The 15,412-nt window shown below is 48.2% G+C and overlaps 1 protein-coding gene across 5 annotated transcripts in view; it reads right to left on the reverse strand.

Moving 5' to 3' along the window:
* Positions 1-4,908, reverse strand: part of MYRIP (myosin VIIA and Rab interacting protein) — a 105,502-nt gene extending 100,594 nt beyond the window's left edge. For 3 of the 5 annotated variants that reach the window (XM_032958198.2, XM_032958209.2, XM_032958183.2), the window contains exon 1: positions 4,637-4,904. The gene's annotated coding sequence lies outside the window, so the exon portion shown is untranslated. Of the gene's footprint in view, positions 1-4,636 lie in introns of all 5 variants that reach the window. The other 2 variants (XM_076071810.1, XM_032958191.2) reach the window with 2 other exon arrangements.
* Between the last annotated feature and the right edge of the window lie 10,504 nt (positions 4,909-15,412).

A 15,412-nucleotide genomic window follows, 5' to 3' on the forward strand; every position in this document is an offset into this window, starting at 1 on the left:
GCTATGACAGAAGCTTCTGTCGGTCAGTCCACTTTCCAACTAACATTGCTCTTCTGCATAAATCTTCAAATTTGCAGCCCATCTAACCCCATGGGACTCTGGCAAAAATACAAAGAGGGCATGAGTGAGGACATCCTCCATGGAGCTCAATGAGAAAATACAAACCTCGACGTCAACTTTTCCAATATCATCTTCAAACAGGCCCTCATCCTCCTTCAGGACAAACTGCACTCCATTGGTGGAAAATACCTCACGTCTATGAGACTACCAACACCCTACAGGGACAACCTGCATGCCCTTGATCAAGAGATACTCCGTGAAATATGCTATTATGCTTTAGAGCTTCTTTAATTCATTTAGGAAAAATAACAAAAGCTGATGGATGCACAAATAGAAGCCTACACGAAAATTTTGAAAGAAATTGAGACTACAAATCGAGTATTTTTTTTTCCTTGATGCACCTGCCAGTACTGGGAAGACCTTTGTTTTCAAACTGCTCCTCGCTAAGGCTCGCCAGAGAGAAACACATGCTATAACTGTGGCATCATCGGGGATTGCTGTGTAAAGTCCATGTGTGTGCGTGGCTCCATGTGTGTGTGTGTAAGTCCTGGTGTGTGTGTGTCGTGGTCCATATATGGGTAAGTCCATATGTGTACTTATGTCGATGTGTGTGTGAGAGTCTACATGTGTGTGTGAGTCGCTTTATGTGTGTACGTCGATTTGTGTGTGTAACTCCATGTGTGTGTATCTAAAGTGGATGTGTGTGTGTGTGAGTCCAAATGTGTGTGTGTGTAAGTCGATGTGTTTGTGTGTGTGTGTCGATGTGTGTGTGTGTTTATCACCCGGGCAACGCCAGGTACTTCCCGCTAGTATCCCATAAAAGAGCAGTGTAAAATTACACATTATTGTGGGCCTACCTTGCCACAAAGTCAGCCATGCATCATTCTGAACGTAAATCTTCTAACCGGTTTTTAGTCGATCATTTAAAACGCACATGTGGACATGGGCAGAAGATTTACAATATTTCCAATTTAATTCACATCAAAGACGCCCTTTGCCAGTCCCTGCTCGGCTGATAAAGTGTGAGCAGAATTCATGAGCCGCACAGCTATCCACAAGGGCCTGGCCGAGCCTAAGTGTTCTGTACACGTTTTGAATCACGCGTTCGTTCGGGAATGATGTGCTGCCATGCAGTAGAGCACTAAAAAGAAAGCAAAGCGCTTGGAGGAAGATTAAGTCGACGGTAACGAGCCCAACATAAACGACAACAGCCGTGTGATCGACCGTGCAAGTCGCGGTTCGACGGTGGGTTCCCATTCACTACCCACTGCTGCTCAAAGTTCGAGCACCCCCCACAGCCGCAAATAAAACTTTTAGGGACTTCGTTTGTCCACGGTGCAAGGAGCGCCGTCTGAAAAGGCTCCAGTGCCGTCGCCGTAAAGGACGAGACAACGTCAGAGAGTCACCGCTGTTTAAGCGCGAGCGCGCTAAGGTAGCCTGCGCTCATCGATGACTTTGCCGAAGCATTCCACATTGCGGGGGGACAATTGACGTTTCACGACGGAGAACTTACGTTGGCTTCCGACAAAGTGGTACCAATTTGATCAATCCCAGAGAAACGATTAATCGAGTTGACCCGCGACTGGGATTTTGACTCACGACTAATGAGTGTGGGTCGATGCAAGACGCGAGGTTTAAATGCAAATAAAAAATGAATGTATAACTTTTAAATGGTCAGTGGTTCTCCAACAGGGCAGGCATACAAACTATTCATCACACTTTTGTTACTGCACTGACTGTGCTCCCTGTAGACAGGTCAATGCCAAAATATAATCTTTTTAACTTTATTAAAAACAAGTGGACAATAACTAAACAACACAAGTTTTTTTTTACGTGCTAAAGAGACAAATACATTGGACTCTGCGTACAACTCGAATTATCTGGTTCCACACGTCGGGCCAGGGGTCATCCTGAAGCTCTGAACCCCGTTACATCTCAAACTAAACACAACGATACCTCCCCATCACTGGGTGAGCCAGTAACTTGCTGCCTGTGGAGCATATGAAAATAAAGCGGATAGAAATCAAGCAATCCCCTTGACCAAATATTACAACTCAACGATAATAATCATTATTATTACTAACAGTCCTTTATCAATATACTGACGGTCGAAGGCCTACCCCCCCCCACCCACACCGTGTAGGTCGTAGGGGCTCTTCATCCGCGCGTCAACACGTTGGTGAGTGCGAGCTCGTGAAAGGGAGGGCCCAAGGACCAGTTCAGACGTCACTCACAAACCTGATGACGGCCATGTCAGTTGGGCACCCAACACCCGGGTCACCACATTTGATGGCACAGTTCCAAATTTGGTTTCGTTCAAAGCAGGCGACAACTCAAGACACTAGGGCAGTGATCTTCACTCATAAGACATCATCGGTACGAGGGCCCGCCACACCGTTTGAAACCACTGTTGGGTTTGACCGCAGCACGATGCTGATGGGGGTGTTTTTACGAAGTGTGTGCTGCCGGGGGCCGCGCACGTCAGGTGCCACACTAAAGGCCACCAAGGGGCCGCCAGTGGTTCGCGGGCCTTGCAATGAAGAACACTGCACTAGGATGAGTCTCATTTGCAAGAGTGCACCTGGGGCATTAGTCCACTCGCAGTGAGGGGCGATTATTGCTGCTGCTGTGTGTAAATCCCAATTGAGTGTGATATTTTTTAATTCGGCGAATTTGGAAAACGTGGCTCTTGGTGCCGGCACACAATGGCCTGGCTCTTGCGAAGGACTTCGGGAGATATTTATCGTCCAATGTGAAGCTGATGGAGCCTGGTAATATTGCAGTTACTACACCCATAGTTGTAATCAGGGTCGGCTGCTCGAATCGAACTGTAAAGCTCAGTGCACTAACCACCGCACCACCACTTAACCCTGCCAGATATGGGTACTCCAGTAGAAGCTTATTACAAGCACACCCCAATGGGAGCAAGGCCAGATGTGTCTATATCAGAATCATGATCGTTATTTCGACTGGAGGAATCCATTGAGCTATGGAGCTCCTTTTCACAGATGTCCAGCGGATCTCAAAAGCAGTGTGTTCACATCATCAGAAACTACTCCTTTGCCTTCCCATCCGCATCGGTGTAATGTTAGCATGCGTTGCTTGCATCACAACTCTGCTTACATAAAGGTGCGCTTACATCCAGCTTCTGCCGAACATGATTTTGAGTTACAAAGCTCTGGTCAACGGCAACCACGCGTTAGTTCAAAAGAGCCACCGGCTGGTTACGTCCAGAGGCGGTGTATCCGCTTCAGCTGATAACACGGACAGAGGAGACAGGCAGAGGGGCTTCAGCGATCACTCGAACGGGGGAGGGGGTGGGGAGTTGTGGCGTGGCGGGAATTCTTAAACAGAATTGCAATTGACAAGCAAACCCCAGGAGCAGCCACGCCATGCAGGCAGGCAAGCATTGATCCCATCCGAGAAGGTACAACCTACAGCGGACTTCAGGTTGCCAGAGAGAGGCGAGCGTGACTGACAAGACTTACTGTATCGTCCCTCTCTCTACCTCGTCAACGGGCACACAATCACATCGCCGCTGTCATTCACACGTCAGTCAGTGCCATGTCTTCCCAACCAACACCCACCCACGTGCTCACCTCAATGATTCATCGCCGGTTTCAGAGGGACTCCTGTGCATTATTCATTTCAATTCACGCTTTTTTATGATATATAAATATATTGGCTCGTGCCGCTTGCAAACAAATGCGAGATTTTGTTTGCCATGTCAAGCCTTTTGCTTTTTTATTGTATCACATGCAGAGGCGGGGTTATAAATATAGCACACGGACCGAATGCTGAATAGATAGCCCAGCGCGCGCGCACGACGGAGCGGCACTGCGGAGCGACTGACAAGGAGCAATTACATCGGACGCTACATTTCTAATGACACAACATCGCAAACTACAGTAGCGGTGTCAAATGTTGCTGGCCGAGCGCGTTTACGTACATGCGCACGTCTCAACGCGCAACGCAATGAGCATTGTTGTTATTACGAAGCATCGCGAGCTTCATCGGGAACGACAAGGTGAAAGGAGAAGAAAAAAACAACTGGAGCAATTAAAATTAGCAACGTAACGCCAACACCGGGGATGCGGCTGGTGTCGGTGAAGGGAAACAACTGTAATTGTACACGGTGGTGGTTGAGCTTGGCTTAATTGCGGTTGAATGGTGATCCACGAATCACTCTTACAATGCTAACAATGACTCCCCCCCCCCCCATCCAATAATTGCATCAAAGGGAGAACATTGCCGAGTCCCAAGCCCTTTAACGTGGGGCACGTTTGTCCTCCAATTAATTAATTGCCAAACGCAACTAAGCGGGGTAAAACATGCATTAATCATCTCGTGAATCTTTTTACAGAGACATCAAGAACGCGGAGAACGTAAATCCGGACTTATATCAATGCCGCATGGCGAATGAAGATGATGTTGTTAACGACGACGGCGAAGATGATGTTGCCGATGGTGGTGGTGATGATGATGTCTGTTGGTATTCTGTGCAAAAAGAAAGAGATCTTATCTTACGCAGATTTCGATAGCGCCTAAGGCCAGCAGTCGAGGTATATGAACTCACCGCGGAGAGGGGGAAGAGGCGAGACGAGTCTGGCTTGGAGAGGAGAGTTGGAGAGTCGCACCCGCTTTGGCACGACACCCACACGGGGAGTGGCTGCTGAAGCAGCCGCTGCTGCCCAAGCAGCTGCTTATGTGCTGCTGTCTGCGCGGCTGAGGCCGAGGCGCGGGGGCTCGCCACTTAATCAACCGAGCACTCGTCGCTCTGGCTCCTCCTACAGCGAGACACCCGCCTGCTCACAACACACCGCCAGCACGCACACAGCCCGGGTTGGTGGTGCACACGGCCTGGGTTGGTGTTACACACAGCCCGGGTTGGTGTTACACACAGCCCGGGTTGGTGTTAAACACAGCCCGGGTTGGTGTTAAACACAGCCCGGGTTGGTGTTACACACAGCCCGGGTTGGTGGTACACACAGCCCGGGTTGGTGTTACACACAGCCCGGGCTGGTGGTACACACAGCCCGGGTTGGTGGTACACACAGCCCGGGCTGGTGGTACACACAGCCCGGGCTGGTGGTACACACAGCCCGGGTTGGTGTTAAGCACAGCCCGGGTTGGTGGTACGCACAGCCCGGGTTGGTGGTAGACACAGCATGGGTGTACCACACTATCACACACATACCCTGGCTGGTACACACACTATCACACACACACACCCTGGCTGGTACACACACTCTCACACACACCCTGGCTGGTACACACACGATCACACACACCCTGGCTGGTACGCCCCACCTCCCTGCCCCAGCGTTATTACTCCCCCGATGTTATTACAAACCTCCACTGCGAGTTTCAGCAGCGTGGCACGGTTTGCTACGTACGGTGCGAAAGAAGTTGAACACACGCGTGCACATGCAAACGCCACCACCGAATGATCACGGAATTCACGGTCGCGATTCGGGGGAGGGGGCTGGTAGCGCCCCCAGTGGTAACATACGACGAACATGATAACGTCGCAAATAGAGGCACTGTAACTTGCAAGCTGCCAAAATACGTATCTGTGTGCGAGTAAGGCCACGTGGTGTTTTGTATCCCACTCCACCACGCAAGATTGTCGCGATCTACGTGTATTTTGAAGGTCCATTGCCCGAAACGTCGCTGATTATATATTTCATGGCAATGTTGTCGACGAGTGTGTTGAGTGTTTGCGCAGATACCATTCATACGCGGTGCCAATGCAGCTCATCAGCTGTCTTGTTGGGCGGTGGACGAGTTAACGACAACAATGTTGCCATTAAACTACCAACGTTGGAGGGTGAACCCACAACATTTACAATTCGAGTTGACTCTCCAACACACCGGTGTGCTGAACGAGTCACGTTTTGTTTTCGTGACAAGCCTTATTAATTAAAACTAGAGAAGAGGGTATCACCGTCTGATTTCAAAGCTCCGATCTAAGAAAATGTCATTGACCATTGTAATAGTGTATTTAATGTTTTTGTATTGTACTATTTCGTATTGTGTGTGTGGTGATTTTATTTAGCTGGCTTCTTGCCAGGCCCTCCCTCGTAAAAGAGGTTTTTAACCTCCAGGGTTTTTTTTACCTGGTTAAATAAAGGTGAAAAAAATACTGTGTCGGGTGGTGGCGGGTTTAACGACACATTTATATTTAAGCGATTTAACCCCAAACCCCCACCCCCCATACATTAAAATGGATGAATGTATTGGCATCAGAAACCTGCGCTTTAAAACTTGTTAATGTTTTAGACTCGTATGCCCTGGGCGAGTAGCTGACACGTGCAGAGGGTTGGTGGTGTCCTTGTGGTGTGCGTGTGAGCCAGAGAACTCCTGAACGGCCAAGCTAGTTGGGACGCGAATGATGGCATCGCTTGCACGTGTCTCGAGGCTATACACACACAAAGACAAAGATCCCCCGTATAGCCTTGACAGACTGTTGGGCCAAGTGCCGTTAGCGAGGAGCACCTATGAAGACCGGCACGGTGCACCGGGCCGAGAGGGTGGCCGACATCACTCCCGGTCGCCTTTGTCTCCCCCCCGTGCCGATGTTTACAACACCGCACCAGGCACTCGTTAAGGTTGAGTCGACCTTGGGGAGGGCCAGGACCTGGTTCAGATAATTGTCAATCGATGTTGTGCCGTGAGCGTGAATCGAACGAGGGTGGTCGAGTTCGTCGTGCAGTGCGCCAACCACTTACACTTACGGATTCCCACAATAACAACAACCACCGTTCACCACTAAGTGGCGGTGACGTCACCACGGCGCTTGTACCAGGCTAGGTACATTTTGAGACCAACGTGTCAAAGGTCCGCTGGCGAGAGGTCACGGAACAGACCGAGGTGCCATGGGTTGACTCTCTGAGATGACTGCCAGATGCATCGTCTGTGCTTCCCACTGTGCCAACTCCCTGCGTTTTATCCGCCCGGCGCCTCAGCTCATTGTTGTGAGCGTCGCTCCTCTTGCCCCCTCCGTTGTTGCTGGCAGGAGGGAGGCGACTGCCTCCAAACTCCCCAGCTGCGTCCTTCACGAACCTCCCTCCCAAAGAGGCCGATCTTGGAACACCGCCCAACATACGCACGGGAATACAGCTCACGGAGGTCGTAAAACCAGATTTGCCTGCTACTCCTCTTTCTTTAGTTCGGGTGCTTCCCAAGCCAGCTGCGACTCCCAGCACTCTCAAAGAAGTGTCCAAACCCCCCGTACCCAAACGCGCCCCGTCAGAGCGCGCAGCTCGCCTTCGTTGGTGGCCATTCAAGCGTGTGTTGGAAATTCCACGTTTGTGTGTGTAATGAGAATAGAGCCGGCATGCGGTGGTGAGGGGACCAGTGGCCACGGGAGGTAATGACAGGGGAGTCAGCCTACAGTGTGAATGCACTAGTGGCCACGGGAGGTAATGACAGAGAGGTCAGCCTACAGTACGAATGCACTAGTGGCCACGGGAGGTAATGACAGGGGAGTCAGCCTACAGTGTGAATGCACTAGTGGCCACGGGAGGTAACGACAGAGAGGTCAGCCTACAGTACGAATGCACTAGTGGCCACGGGAGGTAATGACAGGGGAGTCAGCCTACAGTGTGAATGCACTAGTGGCCACGGGAGGTAACGACAGGGCAGTCAGCCTACAGTACGAATGCACTAGTGGCCACGGGAGGTAATGACAGGGGGTATCGGTTGTGTGTGCGAAGAGACTGGTGGCCACGTGAATGATCGAGAAGGGAGCGTGGCCAGGTGACGAAAGAGGTCGGTGGAGTCTGCCGGTGGAGCGAGCGTTCAGAGTCAGGGAGAATGATCGAGAAGGGAGCGTGGCCTTGTGTTGGTATATAAAAGGGAGATGCTTTTGCGGTGGGGGTCTCTGCCTGATGTCAAGTGAACGCGTTTTCAGTAAAGTGCCATCTCAAGAGAAGTGTGTCAAGTCGTCACTGCACGTGTATGCTTGGAGTCGAATCTGACTCGAGAAATAGCATGGTCTGCGATGTAATGATTGTTCATTTAACATGAAGACAAACGTGGAATTGTTGTATTATTGTTACTTTAAGTGACTTTCGAAATATATTTTAAATATATTGCTTCAGTGCGGTTTTGCATGCTTTTCATTGCCCTTTGTTTTCAGTATGTTGACGAGGTAATCATTGTATTTACTTATTAAATAATTACATCTCACCACGGAGATGGAGCGATGAAATAAATGCGTGTTGCAGCTGAGACGGATTGTTTAATCCATTGTGCAATCGATTGCTTTAACTGCCTTCTCGCTCATGTAATAATACATTCTACCATCCGTTCCTGTGAGATTAATCACGGCTGATGACGATTGCGTAGATGGTTGCTTAGAGCTCCCTTCAGACCGGAGAGAGCGTCTCTCGACGAGAGGGTATTTGGTCTACTCTTCCACGATGGCCAGTCTGCAACGCCGCTCATTCTCCCTCTCGTTCCGCCCCTCCCCTCTGGCGGGAGGGGGAAGCAACTTTGCACGTACGCACGTTGAACTTCTTTCGCACCGTACGTAGCCAACCGTGCTAATCCGGAGGTGCGCGGGCAAGGACAACAAACTACACACACACAAAAGCAATTCTGCGGTGAGACGGGACAGGGGGAGGGAGAGTGACAGGAGAGAGAGAGAATGTGTGTGGTCGCCTCAAAATGTAAAAGTTTACAAGGGATGCGGAGTTTGCTGAGCGCGGAGGAGCTGATCATTATTGATGGACGGCAGTGTGGAGATGTTTATTATACTAAGGGGGAATAATGTTTTTAAATGTTTTTTGGAGACGGAGAGAAACACGGACACAGGAGCAGGTTTAAACAATTAAATCTTTATTGAATAACTGGCGGTAAGTACCCGGCGTTGCCCGAGCAAAAAGGCAGACACACACGTGGACTTACACACAGACATCGACCCACACACATAGAAACACATAGACTTAGACGCACACACACATGGTTAAACCCATGCCACATCACCAATTGTGAGTAGTGGGGGTGGATTGTCCGATGGGACAAAATACCCAGGCAGGTGCTTAGTTTTGGTGGTGCTGATGGTAAGGCCCCACCTCTTAGTGACAAGCTCCAGGTTCAGCAGCAGTGCCTCCAACTCCTCCTCTGAGTGAGCCGCAATCACTAGAGCATCGGCATACATAATATGGTTGAGGAATAGGGAGCCATCCCTTGACCACACCCGGACATCGATCAGCCTCCCATTGTATCTGTATCATATGGTAATTCCTCCGGTACAGCCATTGAAGGCTTCACGAACTACGTGGTCAAAAGATATGTTAAATAATGTGGGAGCCAGAGGACATCCCTGTCACACCCGAAGGTGTAAAGGGAATGGTTCTGACTCACGGCCACGTAGTTTGACGCGGGGCCGCTCACCATCATGAAGGTCCTTAAAGATCGTGAGCAAAGGGTGAGGGACTCCGAAAGCATGAAGAACAACCCAGAGGCCAGGCCTACTGATGGTATCATAGGCCTTGACCAGGTCAATAAAGCACACACATTCACTCAAACGCACACATGGACCTACAGACACGCGAAGAAATGGACTTACACTGACTCACATGGAGCCACGCAGGCAAAGCGACTAACACACACGCCCATGGACTGAGACAGACATTGACTCGCACACAAACACATGGACTTACACACACACACATATGGACTCACACACGCATAGACATCCATTTTAGATGCACACACATGGAGTTACACATACAGCGACACACACACACATGGACTTACACACACATACATAGACTGACACACACATTGCCCTACACACATACACATATGGACTGTGACAAATAGACATCTACTTTAGATAGACACGCATGGATTAAGACACATATGGACTCACACACATGTATTGACTTACACATCGAGTGACACACACACATGTATGGACTGACGCACACATACACATTGACGTACACACACACATCGACTGACACACAAACGCACATTGACTTACACACACATAGCGACTGACACGCACACTTGAACTGACACACACAAACACTTCGACGTACACACACAGATTGGGCGCTGTCCGTTCGAAAAAGACAGAGACACACATGGACTTAAACACACGCATGGATCTACACGCACACACATATGGACTCAAACACACACACACATCGACTCACACACACATCGACGTGCACAGCAATCCCCGATGATGGCACAGCTATCAATATCGCAGTAGTACGTATCAGTAAATAGCGTGACGTGAGCACCGAAACAATAGAAATGCATTGAAGAAATGAGCAGAAATAAGTATGAATTAAAGAGCAGCAGTACACACAGGTAAGTTGACAAGCAGGCTACAGTCTAGTTTATAGACTGCCAGTAAGCCGACTCAATGACAAGCATTGCTACAGTCGACATAAAAAGCTGGCAATACGGGCAGCAGCTGAAAAAGCAGAATACAGTCGACATGAAAGGATGGCAGTACACTAAGTTAATCACATGCACTAATGGTCAAAAGATAATAGAGTGGCAGTGCACTGACGTTAATGAATCAGCAGACAGCAGACCACATCACAGACTGGCAGTACACCGTCGCAGCGTCATAAAAGCACAGCAAAAACAAAAAGGGAATATTTAGCAACCTAATAATTAAAATTATTTTTTGTGCACACAAACATTATTATTGTAATATCTGCCAACGTATTTCTTTAATAATAATAATGATACTACGATATAAGCGCTGTAATAATAGTAATATCTACGGACTTCATAGCAGTAACTGCACGCATCGTGTTGGGAGGGAGGGGGGGGCGAAGAAGACATAACACTGTGAAGAAATATCCGCAGCGTTATGTGTATATTTATTGCATGTTATTGCATGTTATGTGTATATTTATTGCATGTTATTGCATGTTATGTGTATATTTATTGCATGTTAAACGCGTAAAAGAAATTGTCCCCCGTGAGCTCGGCCGAACGCGCATCACTTGGCAGGGTCCTCCCCCCCCCCCAACCCCCACGCAATTGGCGTGAGTTGGTACGGTCGATGTGGCGCAATAAATAAATAAAAATAGCGAAATCCCACTAAATCGCGAATTTTACTAATTTAAAGGGGACGGACGTGAAAAAGAAATAGCCTATTCCCACCGCGGGGCTTCGGGCGTGCTGGCTGGCAAATTTTTGTTCGATATAAACCACACCGTTCGAGAGCTAAATCCCTCGGAAGCGAGCGCGCGGAGACTTTCATATATAAAACAAGAAAGAGGATACAGGTGTGCACATGTGCGTCATGCATCGGGGCCATCTCCATTAAATACATTTGCAAATGTTATCTGCGAGTTCAGGGCTGATAGTCATTTTACTATTAGTGATATTTCAGGTACATTGGTTAACTGTTCGGGGTGTTTTCCAAACTTCAACAGGTAAAGTAATTTCGGAGAATGTTAGTATGTTCTATAATGCCTGTTTTCATAACGCGAATAGGATATAAAGCGAATTGGGTATAATGCGATAACTGTATTAAGGAACACATTTTTTTATACCGCGGATGTGAATTGGATATCACGCAATTGAGTGAATGGAACTACGTCGTGCGACTATGAAAAAACGCTGGTACGGCGTAGCATCACAAGGTGGGATGTTGCTGGATGCTTCTAGATTGCTACCCGCGCGCCTCATGAGGTCTTTGTCCAGCCTGCATACGCATCTCACATGGTATCGCGGACTATGCTTCACCCCTTTGTTTATTATAACGCGATTTTTCCATAACGCTGTGTTCACGAATGCAACTACCACCGCGTTATAGAACAGACTAATTTTAAAGGTACATTAGTGGCTCATTGTGTGATCATATTTTATATCTCACTTTTCAGGCAAGAAGAACGAGTCAAAGGCGAAATTATATTTACAGGTTGTCACAGAGTCCATGTAGAGAAAGTAATGGGGCTGAGTTTTTAGGTGGTTCAGTGTGAGGCAAACTCTTTAATGTAATTCCTCGACTTACGAACAGAATTAGTTTCTGAGGCCCGTTCATAATTTGGTTAATAGGTCAGTGTTATGAAATGTGTAACGGTTAAAAAACAAAAAGGGAAGCATTGTTAAATCCATAAATAATAAGAAATATTGTACATTTGCATGTAACACTGTAAAAAAATACTGTCGAGTAAATCAAAGAAAGTAACATAAATTGAAAAATATGTACGTTGTATTTTCACTTACCTTGTGTCCTGATGCTGTCTCGCTAGTCTCAAGGGGCCAATGAGTCACCACAATGCACACACACACACAAATATCCCCCATATAATCTTAACCGACTGTTGAGACAAGTGCTGTTAGCGAGCTCTTATGAAGGCCGGCACTGCACATGGGGTGGATGGCCAGCACCACGCCCGACCGCCTTTGTCTCCCCAGTGACCGATATTTACACACAGCACCAATGTACTCATTTGAGCCTGAGTCAACCTAGGGGGAGGCCCAGGACCGGTTTATATATTTGTCACTGATGTTGGCCGCGAGCGGGAATCGAACTACGGTCACCGGGTTCGTAGCGCAGCATGCTAATCGCTACACCACCGCTCCCCATACACACGCACAAACACTCCCAAGCACGAGGATGACTCGTTGCATCTCACGGAGGATCGCTCCGCTGAACAAAATAGTTCCGCGGCTCAGTTTGGAAGTGCGGGTTCGTGTTTTAAGTGAATGTATTTTTTGTTATATTTCATGGAAGCTGGTTCGTAAGTGCGGGTGCTCTTAAGTAGAGCACTGCCTGAGCAGGAAGCGTATGGACAGGTTCAGTGTTTCATGCAGTTGTATTTTGGCCACTCCCAGCCATTGCGGTGTCTAGGTTGGTGGCGGTCGTGCCGCGCCTCCTCGGTGCGCTTTGACAGAGGGAGGATTCGCTGTTGATCAACCGCCACATTTCTGTGACCCGATAACCTGTGGGCGTTCGACGTCGACAGCACCGCCGAGCGTGGAGGCTATGAGTCTCCGAAGCATTCATCCTGCTGTAAACTAGTGACAGGCGTGTCTTCACTGCATTGGAGCTCAAGGGGCCTGAGGCTGTAAGCTGCCCCTGCGTCAGAGTTGAAGAGTCGGAGGCTGTAAGCTGCTCCTGTGTCAGAGCCTAGGGGGTCTGAGGCTGTAAGCTGCTCCTGCGTCAGAGTTGAAGAGTCGGAGGCTGTAAGCTGCTCCTGTGTCAGAGCCCAGGGGTTTTATGCTGTAAACTGCTCCGGCATGAGGCCCGGAGGAGTTTTCCGAGCCAAGACCCCAACAAACGGTTGGGTGACTTTTCGGGGGGAGTCGCGAGTGGGTCGATTGTTTTGACATTGTTTAGTTGTGTTTCGTTAAAGTTTTTATTGGTAAAAGTGGGCGGTTCTTTGTTTAGGTTGACCTGCGCTGAGGAGCGCCGTATGTTGGCAGCTCGGGTGAGTTGGGGGGCTTTAAGAGCGGTTGAAAAGACGTCCTGACGGACCCAAACCCAACTCTCACTCAGGCGTCTTGGTAGAGGTCCGAATACCCACACTTTACCGCACCAAGCGCAACTAATTGTTGTGTGACCATGTATTACTTAATAATACGTTTCCAGGCCACGCTAAGCCTCGAGCTGTCAGAGCGGTTAAAATTATTTATATTTCTCTCAATTTCAATGGATTCTCGAACTAGTCTTGGCCAGTAATAATTAGTTTCACACAACACTTCAACGTTATAAAAAATAAATTGAGTGTCCTTGTTGGCATGCATGTTCTGCAACTGCCGACAGTTGTGTTTGAGAGTTAAAAAAAATATTTGGTGTTCTTTTAGTCTTACGCTAATGTTCCAATATAGCATCTGCCACAGAAGCAATTAATCCGATACACACGTAGGCTTTCACGACCAATATTCATAAAAAAGGTTTTTGAGTTAGATCACATAAGTAGAATGTGATTGGGTTCAGTGATGATGTCGTCCTGCTCTATTTAAGACTGGAAGCAGGTGGATTGCTTCACTATTCTGGAAAATTGCGATATGCTGGATGGAATTGCCAGTAAAACGTCGTGCTCAAATAGTAAATGTGGATTTCCTCTCTAACACACCGGTGGGCTGAAGTAGTAACTAATTGGCGTTTTGTTTACATGCCGAATCCCTTACTAATTGGCTGTGTTGGGTGTGGTAGGGTTATAAAACTGCGTTTGATATTAAACTGTAAATAAATTGTCTTAATAATTCACATCGACTCGATTTCATTTGTATATATATGGAACTTTTTTCGCGCCGTACCTAGCCAACTTTGCTAATCAGAATAGCCATTTACATTGCAACTCGGGTCTTCAAGGCACTCGGGGCTTCTTTGCCACATCATCATAACACTCACCAACTCACTCTTTCACATTTGACTCGTCCTGGACATTTGCATCGTCACCTTTTGTGAATGAGGGGTGACTTTATATGACTTTTAATGGGGAGGGGGGGAATATGATAGGAAGAGTTTTAGGGAGTGCAGACGGAGTGCAGGATATTTAGCGAAATAGATTAAGTAGAAATCACCTTATTGCTGAAACACACGAATCAACAGTAAGTGACGGAAGAAACAAGTTCCCGTGGTATTCGTCTGAGAGTGAAATAAAAAAAACCTGCGTGAATGTTCTGCAAATGACGCAAGGAATGCACCCAGGCAAAATGTTTTAATACAGTCCTCGACTTACGACCGCATGACTTACAAACTCCCGTATATACCAACGAGCTTCCATGAAATATAAAAAAATGTAAATTGACTCAAAATTCAAACTCACCATTGCAAATTGAACCATGGAACTATTTTGCTCAGGGAAGCAATCCTTTACGAGATGTAATGAGTCAGCTTCGCGCTGAGAGTGAGTGTTTGCATGTGTCTGTGTGCACGCGAACGTGTGTGTATATAAGAACGTGAGTGTGGGGAGCTCTGGTTTGACAGCAGAGGTCTCAAATTTCGATTTAAAGCTTTCGTGACTGCAATGATTCAGCAGAGGTCTCGCTCCGAATCAGTCAGGCGGCATTATATTTTCATTGGCTGCGCAATGCTGTGTGGAAGCTACCTGGTCTGTAGCTCTGCACGAAGCTCTGGGTCTTCTCTGACACAGTCATGCCCTTCCTTTTCTACGCTTGTGAAACGTGGACCCCTCTAATGGAACAACTGCTCCGGTTAGAAACATTCAGGCTGGCATGCCTACGATCTGTCCTGGGTTTAACCAGGCTGGATTGTGTGAGGAGCTCACAAATCCTTCGCCAGGCAGGTGAGGCGCGACGTCCGCCCCTTACACTCCCTCCTCCACTCCCTCCTCCACCGTGTCGATCAGCCCCCGCCAGGCCCCCGCCGACCGAGTGATTGCCCCCCCCGCAT

The sequence above is a fragment of the Petromyzon marinus genome, chromosome 2 (genome assembly GCF_048934315.1).
Source record: "Petromyzon marinus isolate PM22_M1 ecotype Great Lakes invasive population chromosome 2, UKy_Petmar_22M1.pri1.0, whole genome shotgun sequence".
NCBI lineage: Eukaryota > Metazoa > Chordata > Hyperoartia > Petromyzontiformes > Petromyzontidae > Petromyzon > Petromyzon marinus.